At 42.3% G+C, this 13,704-nt stretch overlaps 1 long non-coding RNA gene across 1 annotated transcript; it reads left to right on the top strand.

Moving 5' to 3' along the window:
• The first annotated feature begins 303 nt into the window (after positions 1-303).
• LOC127695175 (uncharacterized) lies at positions 304-2,596 on the top strand. The gene is made up of 2 exons (XR_007979912.1): positions 304-819; positions 2,021-2,596. It is a non-coding gene; the product is annotated as an uncharacterized LOC127695175 (long non-coding RNA).
• Positions 2,597-13,704: the final 11,108 nt, after the last annotated feature.

Raw genomic sequence — 13,704 nt, 5'->3', positions numbered from 1 at the left:
AGGCTCTATGCTAAGTGATTGGCTGTGGTTGTCATGGTCTTCTCAGTGGAGTGTCCCAGGGCAGGAATCTGGTTGGGAGCTAGTTCAAACTCCTGCCATTCTATGGCGTTCTCAATTATGAGTTTTATCAGGGATCTGAAGTTTGCTACAACCTTCTGTCTGGTGGCATGGTCCACTGCCCTACAAGAACCATCCTGGGCTATGTGAGACCCAGAGAGAGAGAGAGAGAGGGAGGGAGGGAGGGAAGGAGGGAGGGAGGGAGAGAGAGAGAGGAGAGAGAGAGAGAGAGAGAGAGAGAGAGAGAGAGAGAGAGAGAGAGAGAGAGAGAGATTTGTATATGTAGTCACCCTTACAAGTGCTTTAGAATTTCCTATTAGACCAGACAAGTCCTGAGAAGGGAAGGTAGGTCCCCTGCCTATGACATATACGTTTGGAATTCCCAGGAAAGAATTTATAAGCAGTTCGACGGCTCTCTTGATAACAGCAAGCCATTTTATGTGAATCATTTCACCCTTTTAAAATAAATACAGCATATGCTTGTGGAAAGAGCTTGTTGATGTTTATGGAAATACTGTACAACTTACATAGGTTGCATTCATTTCTAAGCATATGACTTGAGTTAGAGAAATGTAGTCATTATATAATACCACTTCCAGTAACATCCAACATCTCTATCAAACCAAAATGGAATTTGGAGCTCAAATGGCCCTCATGCCTACTCCCAAAGGTGATCTAGTGACTTATAGAAATAGAGCAGAACCCAGTCATCTCCCCAGATTTTTATGCAAATGGTCTCGATCCTTCTGGGGATGAGCAGAGGTACCCTAGAGTAGCCATTTTGAGACCCATCATCTTCTGGGTTTCAGCTGAGAGAGAAGTGGGGGAGAGACACGGTAAGGTGACCATTTTGTCTAGGGACCCTCAAGGCTGAGGGAAGCTTAGACATCAGCTGCTTTTCAATGGGAGACTTGTGGAAAGAGGAAATGTGAGTCAGAAGTATTCCTTCCAGGTTTTAAGATCCTCTGTGTCCTGTCTTAGCTGTGCTGCCCGCTGTTATAAATAAAGATCACTTAGATTGGCAAAATGGCTCAGGGCATTAAAGTGCTGGCAGCTAAGCCAGACAGCCGGAGTTCAGTCCCAGGAGTCCATATGGCAGAAGGAGAGGGCTGCTTTCTCTAAGCTGTGCTCTCACTTCCACACATGCGCTTTGGCACACACAGAGAGAGGAATGAATGAATGAATGAATGAATGAATGAATGCAATAAAAACCAAAGGTTATTTCAAGTCACTTATTTCTTCTTTGGTCAATCTCTTTTGTAAATTCATGTCCAAATCTCTCAGTGCCTGTATGAGTTTCTTTCCAGAGAAAACAGAGAGGTGTTTTTGGTTTGTTTGTTTTATTTATTTTATTCGCTGTATTCTTTATTTACATTTCAAATGATATTCCCTTTCCTGGATCCCCCCTCCCCAAAAGTCTCATAAACTCTCTTCCTTCCCCCTGTTCCCCAATCACCCCCTTCCCTGTTTGCTTGTTTTTAAAAGTGGCTTATTTAACTATTCTTGTACAGTGATGAGTATCTGTTTAAAGTTGCTCATATTTTAATATGATAGTTGTGGGCGTGTCACCTTTAAAATATTTCAGTATAGCTTTACATTTTAGCCTTATAATTTATAAATTGGTAAATGTGCTGTTTTTAATTTATACCTTTTGTTGTTTGAACTTTGATGGGTTTTTTCTTTTTCTTTTTCTTTTTCTTTTTTTGTTTTTGTTTTTCGATACGAGTTCTTGCTCTTTTGACTTGACAACAATTTGCTGTATAGTCCAGTTGAACCTTAAGTTTAATGTAATCCTTCCTCTATGCCTCTTGAGTGATGGGGTTAGAGGAAAGCACCAGCACACTAGGCTTCATTCATTTTAAATCTAGATCCTGTAAGGTCCTCCCATAGAAATAGAGCAGAACCCAGTCATCTCCTCAGATTTTTATGCAAATGGTCTCGATCCTTCGGGGGATGAGCAGAGGTACCCTAGAGTAGCCATTTTGAGACCCATAATTTTCTGGGTTTCAGCTGAGAAGTGGGAGAGAGATACGGTAAGGTGACCATTTTGCCTTCTGCCCTAAAGCTTCCCTTTCTCCCAAGGATGACCTGTGACCCTTAGCACTCCTTTATACTTCTAGATCAGCACTGTTCAGGAGAAGCTCAATGTGGAGTGTGGGTGTGGGATGTGGGGGTGTGTGGTGGTGGTGGTGGCAGCTGCTACAGAAGTGATTTTGAATTTTCTACCACAATTTACATTCACATGTTTGCTGACATCTTTCATCAGTGTGGCTCTGGCACACTGGATCCCTACATGGCGATATGATCACAGCTCAGCTGAGTCCTGAGCTTCTTTATACTTCTTCACTGAAATAAGGGGCCAGCTCTAAGGTTGTTCCCTACCTGTTATTGCTACAGTAGCTTTCTACATCAGGTTCTCTCTGTCTCTCTCTTTCTTCTTGTTCTTGTTCTTGTTCTTGTTCTTGTTCTTCTCCTTCTCCTTCTCCTTCCTTCTCCTTCTCCCTCTGCTTCTCCTTCCTTCCTTCCTTTCTTCCTTCCTTCCTTCCTTCCTTCCTTCCTTCCTTCCTTCCTTCCTTCCTTCCTTCCTTCCTTCCTCTTCGGACACACCAGAAGAGGGTGTCAGATCTCATTAGATCTCATTACAGATGGTTGTGAGCCACCATGTTGTTGCTGGGATTTGAACTCAAGACCTTTGGAAGAGCAGTCAGTGCTCTTAACCGCTGAGTCATCTCTCCATCCCTCACTGTTCCTTCCAACAGCGACATCAAACATCCTTCTTAGGCTAAAAGTTCCTTCAGCACATTCAGCAGCCTCATCTTCCTGCAATTTCAGGGAAAGACTTCAAAATCTGACATTTCACACGATTCTTGCTGCTTCTTTCCAGGCAAGGTGTTGCAAGGACAATGGGCACTAGTTGCTTGACAGTAGTCTTGGAATATCTTGTTGGATTGTTTATTTCCCTGTTGCTGTTCAACTTTTTATCATGACCAAATATGGACCTACAGGAAAATCATGTTTCCCTGTAGTCATCCAGTGTCCTTTAATGTCTGCAGCGAACACACCATGGAACATTGATCAAAATGAGAGGAGTAGTGTGACCTTGTTAACTGAGTTGTGTTCCTTACTGTGAGTCCTGGGATTGGTTCCTCAAGTTTGAATGCTTTAGTGGGGTGTGGCTTCACATGACTATAATTCTGGCACCATGCAGGGGGATTGCTATTGTGACATCAGCCTGATCTACATAGCAAAAAAAAAAAAAAAAATAAAAAAAAAATAAAAAAATAAAAAAAAAATAAAAAAAGACCCTGTCTCAAAAAGGGAATGAAAACAACAACAAAAACAAAATAATGTGAAATATAGCTCAGTGGTATACATCAGTAAATAAACATTACTAAATAAGCAACATGTAAAGACTATGCTAATGTGTACTGAAATATTGAAAATAAAAGTTAAAAAAATACAGTGGAAAAACCAAACATGGTGGTGCATATCTTGATATCTAGTGCCCCAGAGTCAGAGGCAAGTGAACTGAGACCCTAAGGCCAGCCTCAGCTACATGGACACTTGAAGTTCCTGAGTTACATGAGATCTCATCTTAAAACAAAGAAGCAAAAGAACCCAGCCCAACAAACATCAAAATATATGGTTTCTGTTTGTACTGGGATTCCCCCATTCTCTGATCTTCTCATAATCCCTTCTACTCTCCAGGAGTCATCTGTGAAACTGATTTGTATTTGGACCAGCACTGCCCAGAGCTAATAGAATGAGAACCTCACAAACAGTTTTTATTTTCTGCTATCCATATTAAAAAAAAATGTGTGATAGGGTTTGAGAAATTGCTCAGCGAGCAGTTAGATGTACTTACTCCTCAGTGGTGAAGGCCAGATTGAGCTGAGAGACCAAAACTTTGCGGTGTCTTTAGAGAACCTGACCTAAGGTTAAACTCGAGTTAACTAACAGGTTGGTACCTAGCACCAGTTTCCAGGCTACTCCACAAGACCTGTGTCAACACCAGTTTCCAGGCTACTGCACCCCAACAAAATCTGTGTTTAGCACCTGTTTCCAGATTCTTCCCCAAACAAATTTGAACCCTCAGGTTACAAGCCTGCCCTTGCCTAACAACCATCCATTAGGAAGAAAGCAGAAGTTAACTGTATGGTTTGGCTCCCAGCACCAGCCGAGTATGTTAAAGGCCATAATGGTCCCCCATCAGATGCATCCCAGGTTATATATCCCGTTCTTGCCTCTATAAAGGCTTTCCTAAAACTAGGCTCGGGACTCCACCTTCCAGCTGTGTCAGGGTTGGTGGGGAGCCCAAGCTCCGGCTTGACTAGAGAGACCCTAATGTGCTGCAGCTCCTTGGTGGTCATTTGGGGTTCATGAATGTGTCCTGGCACAACAGAGCAAACCAGCACCCAAATAAGATGACACAATTCCAAGGACACCTGATTCCCTGCTCTGTGACTGGTGGTGGGAAGAGACAGGGCAACTGCTCTGCCTTTATGGCTTCCGATCTAGTAGAGGAAACATGAGGCCCAAGTTCATGGAGAGATCCTGACTAAAAGGAATAGCCAGAGTGACACAAAGGACAACAGATACTCTCATCTGGTCTGTGTGTCCATGTACACATCCACAGGCATAGCACAGGCATAACACACACACACACACCCCTACCAACAAGCAAATTTAAAATAAAAATAATTAATTTTTATTAATATTACGGGTTTATTTTATTGAACGTAAAGTACTGTGTGATATATATAAATCAGCCCTGACTGGCTACATCACACGTGCTTAGCTGCAAAAGGGATTACACGGTCTGTCTAGCTTGTATAAAGGATTTACAAGTTGTAAACCTAGACTGGGCAGGATTTGGATCTATATTAACTTATATCCCAGCCCTATGTCCCTTGTTACTTGCAGTTTCTTCTGGCCATGTGGTAGTTATGGTTCATTCTCTCTCTTTGCAGCTGTCCCCACCCCCTTTGTCTTCTTTCTTCTCTCTTTCTCTCTCTGCATTCAGTCCCCACCCCCTTTGTCTTCTTTCTTCTCTCTTTCTCTCTCTACATGCAGCCCCCAGCTAGGCAACAGAAAACCTGCTCACCTACTTCTATCCTCCCCTAAATCACAGGTTTTAGACTTTTGACCAATTAACTTGGGGAGCAAAGTTATGTAGCATCCTGAGGATCTCTTTGTGAGATCTTGGAGGCCAGTATTTAGCATTTGAATACATAACAGTGCCAGACCAACCCCCACTTACAATCAGCAGCCATCTGGGTCTAAGGAATACTTCCTGTGACCCACAACACACCGCTCATAAGTCTTTGTTTATCTTGCTACCCACAAATGATCACGTATAACTTTCCATTTTCCTCTTGGATAGCGCACTTTATTTAAATAGGTATGTAGTTTAGATGGAACAAACGTTATATGTTCTATTAAACCATTTCCCTATACATAGATATTTCATTTTCTTAAATGCTTTATACCAAATTCTATATGCACTTCAATGCTGTTGAGGAGTAGAGCTGTAGATATGAACTTGGTTTATCAAAGAATGTGCTACTTTAAAAGATATCATAACTATAAAATGATAACATTTCAAACAAATGTAGAAGTCACTATATAGCTAAATGCGTGTATTTTTCCTGACAATTGTGTTAGGGGCAAAAAAAAAAAAAAAAAAAGAAAGAAAGAAAGAAAGAAAGAAAGAAAGAAAGAAAGAAAGAAAGAAAGAAAGAAAGAAAGAAGTTTTGAGACAGTGTCTCCTGATTCCCAGCTGTTCCCCTGAGGTCCTTTTGTAGCTACTGGTGACCTTGCACCTCTGATCCTCCGTCTCTACCTCTGGAGAGCTGTGGTCTGCAGGTGTGCACCGACAGGCTGGGCTTTGAAGACAGTGCTTGGCTTCTGCTGGACACTGCTAAGTTACAGCCCAGTCCCTAGAAATCTAAAGTTTGATGCCAGCATGATCCTTTCAACTTGGGTTTTGCTTTTAAAATTTGGCTTAAGAATGCAGTTAAACTGGTGTGAGGGCACACACCCAAACTCAAGCAGCCGGAAGGCTGGAGCCTGAGAAGCGGAGCTGGAGACCAAAGAAAGTTAAGCAGAACCAGATTAAGCAAGCCATAGAGGCCAAGCAGTTCCCACCAGTTTTCTGATGGAATCCCACTGATCCTCCTCCCTCCTTCCTCCCCACCTTCTAGGAATCAGTGTCCTGCCTGGGGCCTCTCCTCCAGTCTTGCTCTCCTAAGGAGGCAGCCCACGTGTTCCACTCTCTGCGATTATCAGAAGGATCCACCTGTTCTGCTCTTCAGGTCCTTTCAGTCACTGCCTGGAGGGACTGCCTCTCTCCTGCCTTTGCCAGCCCCTCCTTGTGCTCTGTTTCAGCCATACTGCCTTCCTGTCTGCTTCTAAGATATCTTGAGTTCTCCTGGTCCCTGCACCTATTCCATGCCTGGTCCCTTTCTAAGGGCACTTCTCTCTGATGGTTTGAAGACGTATCTCTCACCCCCCCCCCCCAGCTTAAATTTGTTGTCAAGAAAATAACCTTCTCATCCCTAGTCCAATTAATTTTTTGGGTTGCTTATTTTAATCACTCCTCATATCTGAATTAGTCACTAAGAGCCTGTCATGCCTTAGAAGCCCACCCAATGCTTGACTCACTGTTGGCAAAATCAGTGTCTGTGTTGTGATTGGAAGGAAGAGCACACACCACTGTATTGCCCACCCAAGCTGTGCACCATAGATAGAAAGGCATGAGTTTCCCTTCCATGAGAACGCAGTAAGTGAGAACGCAGCAGGGAATTCAAGAGCCAAGCAAGGGACTGCATCAAGAAAGAGTGATCTTGGAGCGTGCCTGCTGCTACTACATTCTGAAGGACACGGAGAAGGAGTTCTTGGCCATGTCCTCTTTTTCTCTTTCTTCTCTGGAAGCACAAATCTTCATCCTTACCATTGCTGAAATGCACCTGATTCCCAAAGAATAAGGACCACTGCCAGATGGAGTAGTTGGCAAACCTTGGTTTGTACTTTCTTCAGATGTTTAATTTGGGGCTCAGGAGCTGTGAGAGGTCTTTATTATTTGGGAGCATAAAGTGTTGTTTATGAGGTGATAATCATGGATGTAGATGAATCTTGCTTCTGAGTACTTGCCAAGTGGGCACAAAACCCTGGGTTGTATCCTCAGCACAGCAGAACCCCTGGGTGGTGGCACATACCCATGATCCCAGCATAAGAGAGGAAAGGAGGATCAGAAGTTTAAGGCCATCCTCTGTAAAAGGAATCTCAGGCCAACCTGTGTTACCCACTGAGACCCTATCTCCAACAAAATGAGAAAGAAAAGCAACAAACAATAGCACAACTCAAACTAGAAATGATTATCCTAACTCTATTTTGTAAGACCTAATGTCACTAAACCTGGGGGACCCATCTCTCTTCCCAAAAATGAGTGTAGAGGCAGCATCTTGCACTCACGTAGATGGTGGTGGTCTGCCTGATGTTTAGCCCCTCCCAGATCTGTGACCTTGTCTTCAATATCTCTAAGAAGCCCATATATGGTGTTAATTAACTTATATTAGATTTGGATGGATCAGGATATGCCCCAAACTCACATTTCCTTCTGAAAACACTCTTGTTTGAAGAGCATGGCACCCTCTAGTTGCTAGATGGAAAAGCAGTCACATTGTTTACTGTCTTACACAGCTCCCACACTCCGAGAGCCTCCATGGACAATTTAGTGACACCTGGAAGGTGCATATGGGTATGGAGAAGCTTGGGGATTTTTTTAACGATCTCTTCTCATCATGCAGCCTTGACTGGCCTGGAACTTTCTCTGGAGACCAATTCCCCAGTGCTGGGATTCAAGGTGTGCAGGACTGCACCCTGTCTTCCCTAAGCTTTTGGAAGCAGAGACTGTGGGCCAGATGTGTTTCTTCAAGCTGTCCCATTCTGAGCGTTGTCTGCTAGTAGACGTGTATTAGAAAGATGTTAGTTAAATGGTTGAACAGTGGGTATAGTTAGAGTCAGTCTTCACTTTTGTTCTTACTCCATGGTCTTTGCTGGGTTCCACATTTCATTATTCTTTTTGGAGTACAATTTATTCAGCTGTAGATTGAGAATGTGGGTCCAGGTGTTTATAGTCCCTCCCCTCTCCTACCATCTCAACGTCAGCATGCTCCCCAGGCCTAGAGTCTGACCTAGAGTAAGGACCTCTCCATTCAGCTTGGGAAATGACCCAAGGGCACATTTAGCAATACTCCTATTTACTAATATTTTCCCATAGTCTGTTTTTATCACTGTTATGGTCACTATTGAGTAGGTGGATTGCAGAGATTCAATTTGCAAACAAGTAAGGGTGTGGCCAAGAGAAAAGGATGGAATTCTGGGACAGACTTATTGTTATCAATCAGCAGCTCTGGAAGCAGCAGCAGATTAGCAGGAGAGACTCACAAGAAGCTGTGGCTCGTTTCTAACTGGTAAGTACCGTCTTCTGCAGGCTTGTGCTGGAGAGAAGATCTGGATAGTGCTTCTTAGAGGTTCTGTACCACATGGCTATGCATATGAGATGACGTAGGAGTCCATGTGGGACATCATGACAATGATGAGTTTGTAGACATTAGGGCAACTTAATATCCAATAGAGTTCTTCAGATTTTTGGAAGGTAGATCTTCATTTATATGGATTAATTGAATTTCATAAAAGAGCTATTAAAGCCTTAGGTAAAGTTAATATGAGAAATAAGACAACTGTAGAAAATAGTCTGGTACTATTGGATTAAGCCCTATTTATTTCAGGCCATATCTGTAAGTACTATGTATTATCATACTATAATATTGGTGAGGGCATACATAGATTTGCTTAGGAAAATTTGTAAGAAATAGCTAGTATCCAGTCTGGCTGCAGACACTTGAGGTTTTGTTAGAGGTGAGCTAGCCAAGGGCAGGAAGAACTAAGTTTTACTTTAGTTGGAGTGTTGGAGATGGTAAGGGAGTGGCCAGTCTGTGAAGAAGGGCAGGTTTTAGACATGGGCTCCAATGACTGGGAAGTTGCTGAATTCTTTAACTATGGGGGGTAATATTTAAAGAAAGACTTTAATTTTTTTTTTAAATGTCTGTTATCTGTTCAGAGGATACCTGCACTCCTCCCCTAGCTCGGAGACCTGGTGACTAGGGCCCTTCATTTTGGGCTGTCTGCCCTTTCTGGTCAGCTGCTACTGGCTGCTGCCGGCTGCTGCATGGTCTCCCAAAGCACCCCTCCTACCCACATCTGTCCCTTGTTCCTTCAGTGAACTTAAAACAAGAGTTACAGAATAGAACAAATATAGCTCAGTGGATACTCATTTGATCCTCACAACAGTTTTGAGTCTTATTATGCACTTTCTTTTATTAAGCATTAAAGTGTGTGTGTGTGTGTGTGAGAGAGAGAGAGAGAGAGAGAGAGAGAGAGAGAGAGAGAGAGAGAGAGAGAGACAGAGACAGAGAGAGAGAGAGACAGAGAAAGATTATAACATTCAGGAGTATTCTATTCTTTAATCAATGTGTACTTGGGGATCTAACTCAGATTAGAAGCTTAGAAGGAAGTGACTTTATCCACTAAGCCATCTCTCTGGTCCTTGATTAGTTTCTCCTTTCACTGAGGAAGCCATCCACCCACAGCTTCTACAGATCCTCCCTGGACCCGACTCATGTCTAAGGTGAAACTCTTAAGTGCTGGATCTTATTCCTCTATTGCTCAGCAAAACTCTTTTTTCTCTTTGTCAACAAGGCAGCTCAAGCTGAGACAGTATTGAATAATCTTCACATCATTCACACACACACGCACACACGCACACACACACACACACAGAGCTAGAGACTTACTTCATATCCCAGACTAGCCAGAACTTCATTGCAACTTTTTTTTTCTTAGCAAAACGAGCCCTGGGATTACATGCATGAGCCACTACATCTGGTTCATACTGTCATTTTATTTTATTTTATTTTATTTTATTTTATTTTATTTTATTTTATTTTAGACAGATCCTCATGGATCCCAGGCTGGCCTCAAAATCAGTAAGTAGCTGAGGATGACTTTCATCTTCTGGCCCTCCACATCCCACATGCTTGGATTATAGGCATGTACCACCATGCCTGGGTTATCTTATATGGAGGATCAAATGAGCACTTCATGCATACTAGGCAAGATGTCTGCAAGCTAAGCTATATTCGCTGTCTTCATTCCGATAATTTTATCTTTAAAAGGAGAGAGAAAAGGAAGAAACAGCATGTTTCTAATGGACCAAGGGTTCATGCACAGCTATGGCCACCAGGTGAACGGGAAGCCATTGTTTAATACCTTATCTCTAAAACAGAACCACACAAAACCCAATCAAACCAAATATCAAACTATTTCTTGGTCATGCTACCTAGCCTGTGCCTCTCCATTTTGCTCTTGTTACCAGAATTTTGGTTGTATAAAATGGAGGACTCCAATTTAAGACAATAAAATGTAGGCAGTGAAAGATTTTTTTTTTCATCTTCTGAGGTCTTCTTCTATTTCCTTCTTCAAAGACTTGAAGTTCTTGTCATACAGATCTTTGACTTGTTTGGTTAGAGTCACACCAAGATACTTTATATTGTTTGTGGCTATTGTGAAGGTTGTCATTTCCCTACTTTCTCTCTCAGCCTGTTTATCCCTTGAGTATAGGAAGTCTACTGATTTGCTTGAGTTAATTTTATATCCAGTCACTTTGCTGAAGTTGTTTATCAGCTGTGGGAGTTCTCTGGTGGAGTTTTTTGGGTCACTTAAGTATACTATCATATCATCAGCAAATAGTGATAATTTGACTTATTCCTTTCCAATTTGAATCCCTTTGACCTCCTTTTGTTATCTAATTGCTGAAACTAGAACTTCAAGTACTATATTGAATAAATATTGAGACAGAGGGCAGCCTTCTCTACTCCCTGATTTTAGTGGGATTGCTTCAAGTTTCTCTCCATTTAGTTTGATGTTGGCTACTGGTTTGCTGTATATTGCTTTTACTATGTTTAGGTATGGGCGTTGAATTCCTGTTCTTTCCAAGACCTTTAATGTGAAAGGATGCTGAATTTTGTCAAATGCTTTTTCAGAATCTAACGAAATGACCATGTGTTTTTTTTCCTTTGAGTTTGTTTATGTAGTGCATTATATTGATGGATTTCCTTATATTGAACCATCTCTGAATCCCTAGGATTGCTTATGCTCTAAGATCAAGAATTAACAAATGGGACCTCACAAAATTACAAAGTTTCTGTAAGGCAAAGGACACTGTCAAAAGGACAAAATGACAACCAACAAATTGGGAAAAGATCTTTACCAACCCTACATCCAACAGAGGGCTAATATCCAAGTTATACAAAGAACTCAAAAAGGTAGACTTCAGAGAGACAAATAACCCTATTAAAAAATGGGATACAGAGCTAAACAAAGAATTTTCACCTGAGGAATATTGAATGGCTGAGAAGTACCTAAAGAAATTTTCAGCATCCTTAGTCATCAAGGAAATGCAAATCAGAACAACCCTGAGATTTCATCTCACAGCAGTCAGAATGGCTAAGATCAAAAACTCAGGAGAAAACAGGTGCTGGTGAGGATGTGAAAGAGGTACACTCCTCCACTGCTGGTGGGGTTGCAAGCTGTTACAACCACTCTGGAAATCAGTCTGGCGGTTCCTCAGAAAAACTGGGAATGATACTACAGGAGGACCCTGTTATACCACTCCTGGTATATACCAGAGGATTTCCCAGCTTGCAATAAGTACATATGCTCATAGCAGCCTTATTTATAGTAGCCAGAAGCTGGAAAGAATCCAGATATTTCTCAATGGAGGAATGGATACAGAAAATATGGTATATTTACAGTATGGAATACTACTCAGATATTAAAAACAATGAATTCATGAAATTCTTAGGCAAGTGAGTGGAATTGGAAATGTCATCCTGAGTGAGGTGACCCAATCACAAAAGAACTCACATGGTATGCACTTACTGATAAGCGGATATTAGACCAGAAGCTTGGAATACCCAAGAAGCAATTCACATATCAAATGATGCCAAAGAAGAAAGAAGGAGAGGCTCCTGGTCCTGGAAAGCTCAATGTAGCAGTGTAGGGAATACCAGGATAGGCAAGTGGGAAGGGGTTGATTGGGGTACAGGGGGAGGGAAGAGGGCTTAGAGGTCTTTCCAGGGAGGGGGATCCATTAAAGGGAAAATCATTTGAAATGTAAATAAAGAATATATTGAATAAAAGAAGAAAATAAAATGTAGGCAGTGGTGGTGCACATCTTTAATGCCAGCACTCAGGAGGCAGTGACAGGGTAGGTCTCTGAGCTTGAGGCCTGCCTGATATACAGAATTTGTTCCAGGACAGCAGAGGCTATACAGAGAAATCCTGCCTTGAAAACAAACAACAAACAAACCAAAGCCTGAATGGCCATAGCCTAGGCATATAGATTTACTTGCCCTAAGTCATTAGTTTCACTCAGAGAACAGTTACATTATTTCTTTTCTTTTCTTTTCTTTTCTTTTCTTTTCTTTTCTTTTCTTTCGTTTTTTTTGGGGGGTCCCAGAGATGGATCCCAGGACTTTACTGACACTCAGGCATAGCTCCAGCCCTTCCCCCAGTTCCTTTCCACCTTGTATTTTAGGGCTTATTCTGAATAGCTGGAGTACAGGGTTGAACTAACAAGACAACTATAAGCTTTTATAGTCCCAGAAAACCACATCAAGGTCCATGTTTTTACAAGAAGCCCTATCAGGAATAGGCACGGTGGTATTGGTGGTTCATGCCTGTATATCTGGAAGCCCATCACTTTGCTACAGAATGGTAGCCGTGACTTGGAGACCAATAAAAGATACCATGAGTTTTAAGTCTACTTCGGCTAGAGAAAGACCCCCTCATCAAAAGTAAGTGAATAATAATATTCCCACTTAGATGGATTGTGGGGTGGAGGCTGCAGCAAGGTAAGGACGTCTCTAGTAGTAAGATGGTGCCTTTATTGCCTTACTAGGCTGGGTCCAACTGAGGCTGCATTTCAAGAGCTTTAAGTAAACGTGAAAAGAATAGCAGATGCCATTCTTGATTGTAAATAGCTATAAAAGGTCTAGCTACCTCAAGATAATTTTGGCTTTGACCTTTATCTGTTCCCTCTATCAGGATGTTCTACTCAGGAAGGTGAAACAGCCTTAGGGATCTCGAGCCCATGATCCTGCTTAGTGACCAGCTGCTTAGAGTACTTGAGTTCACAGCACCTTGAAGGTCTCCTGGGTTTCCAGCCATTGCCTTGTTTTCTTCTTCCTTACATTCTTTATTCCTAATGTCTCCAGCCTGGGGATGTCACTGGCCCCGCAGCTGCAAGGTCAGGAGGACAAACCTTAGCCCAGGTCTTGGGAGCTCTGACTTGGAATCGTTGCGTTGTGCATTTGTCTGACCTTGGCTTTCAAGACCCCCTTGTCTTTATGATCCTCTTGCCTCCTTGGCCGCTTCTGGCTCTGTGTGTGTGTGTGTGTGTCTTCTCTGTTGCCTTTTCATGGAAAGTTGTCACCAGGGTGACCTTAGGGGCTTTCCCTTTCATGAGCACAGAAAATCCTTAGCACCCAACTGAGGCTCCTGACTTTCAAATACTACTTCTAA

The sequence above is a fragment of the Apodemus sylvaticus genome, chromosome 10 (assembly GCF_947179515.1).
Source record: "Apodemus sylvaticus chromosome 10, mApoSyl1.1, whole genome shotgun sequence".
Classification (NCBI taxonomy): domain Eukaryota; kingdom Metazoa; phylum Chordata; class Mammalia; order Rodentia; family Muridae; genus Apodemus; species Apodemus sylvaticus.
The sequence above is the reverse complement of the archived record's forward strand: the minus strand, read 5'-3'. Positions and strand labels throughout refer to the sequence as shown.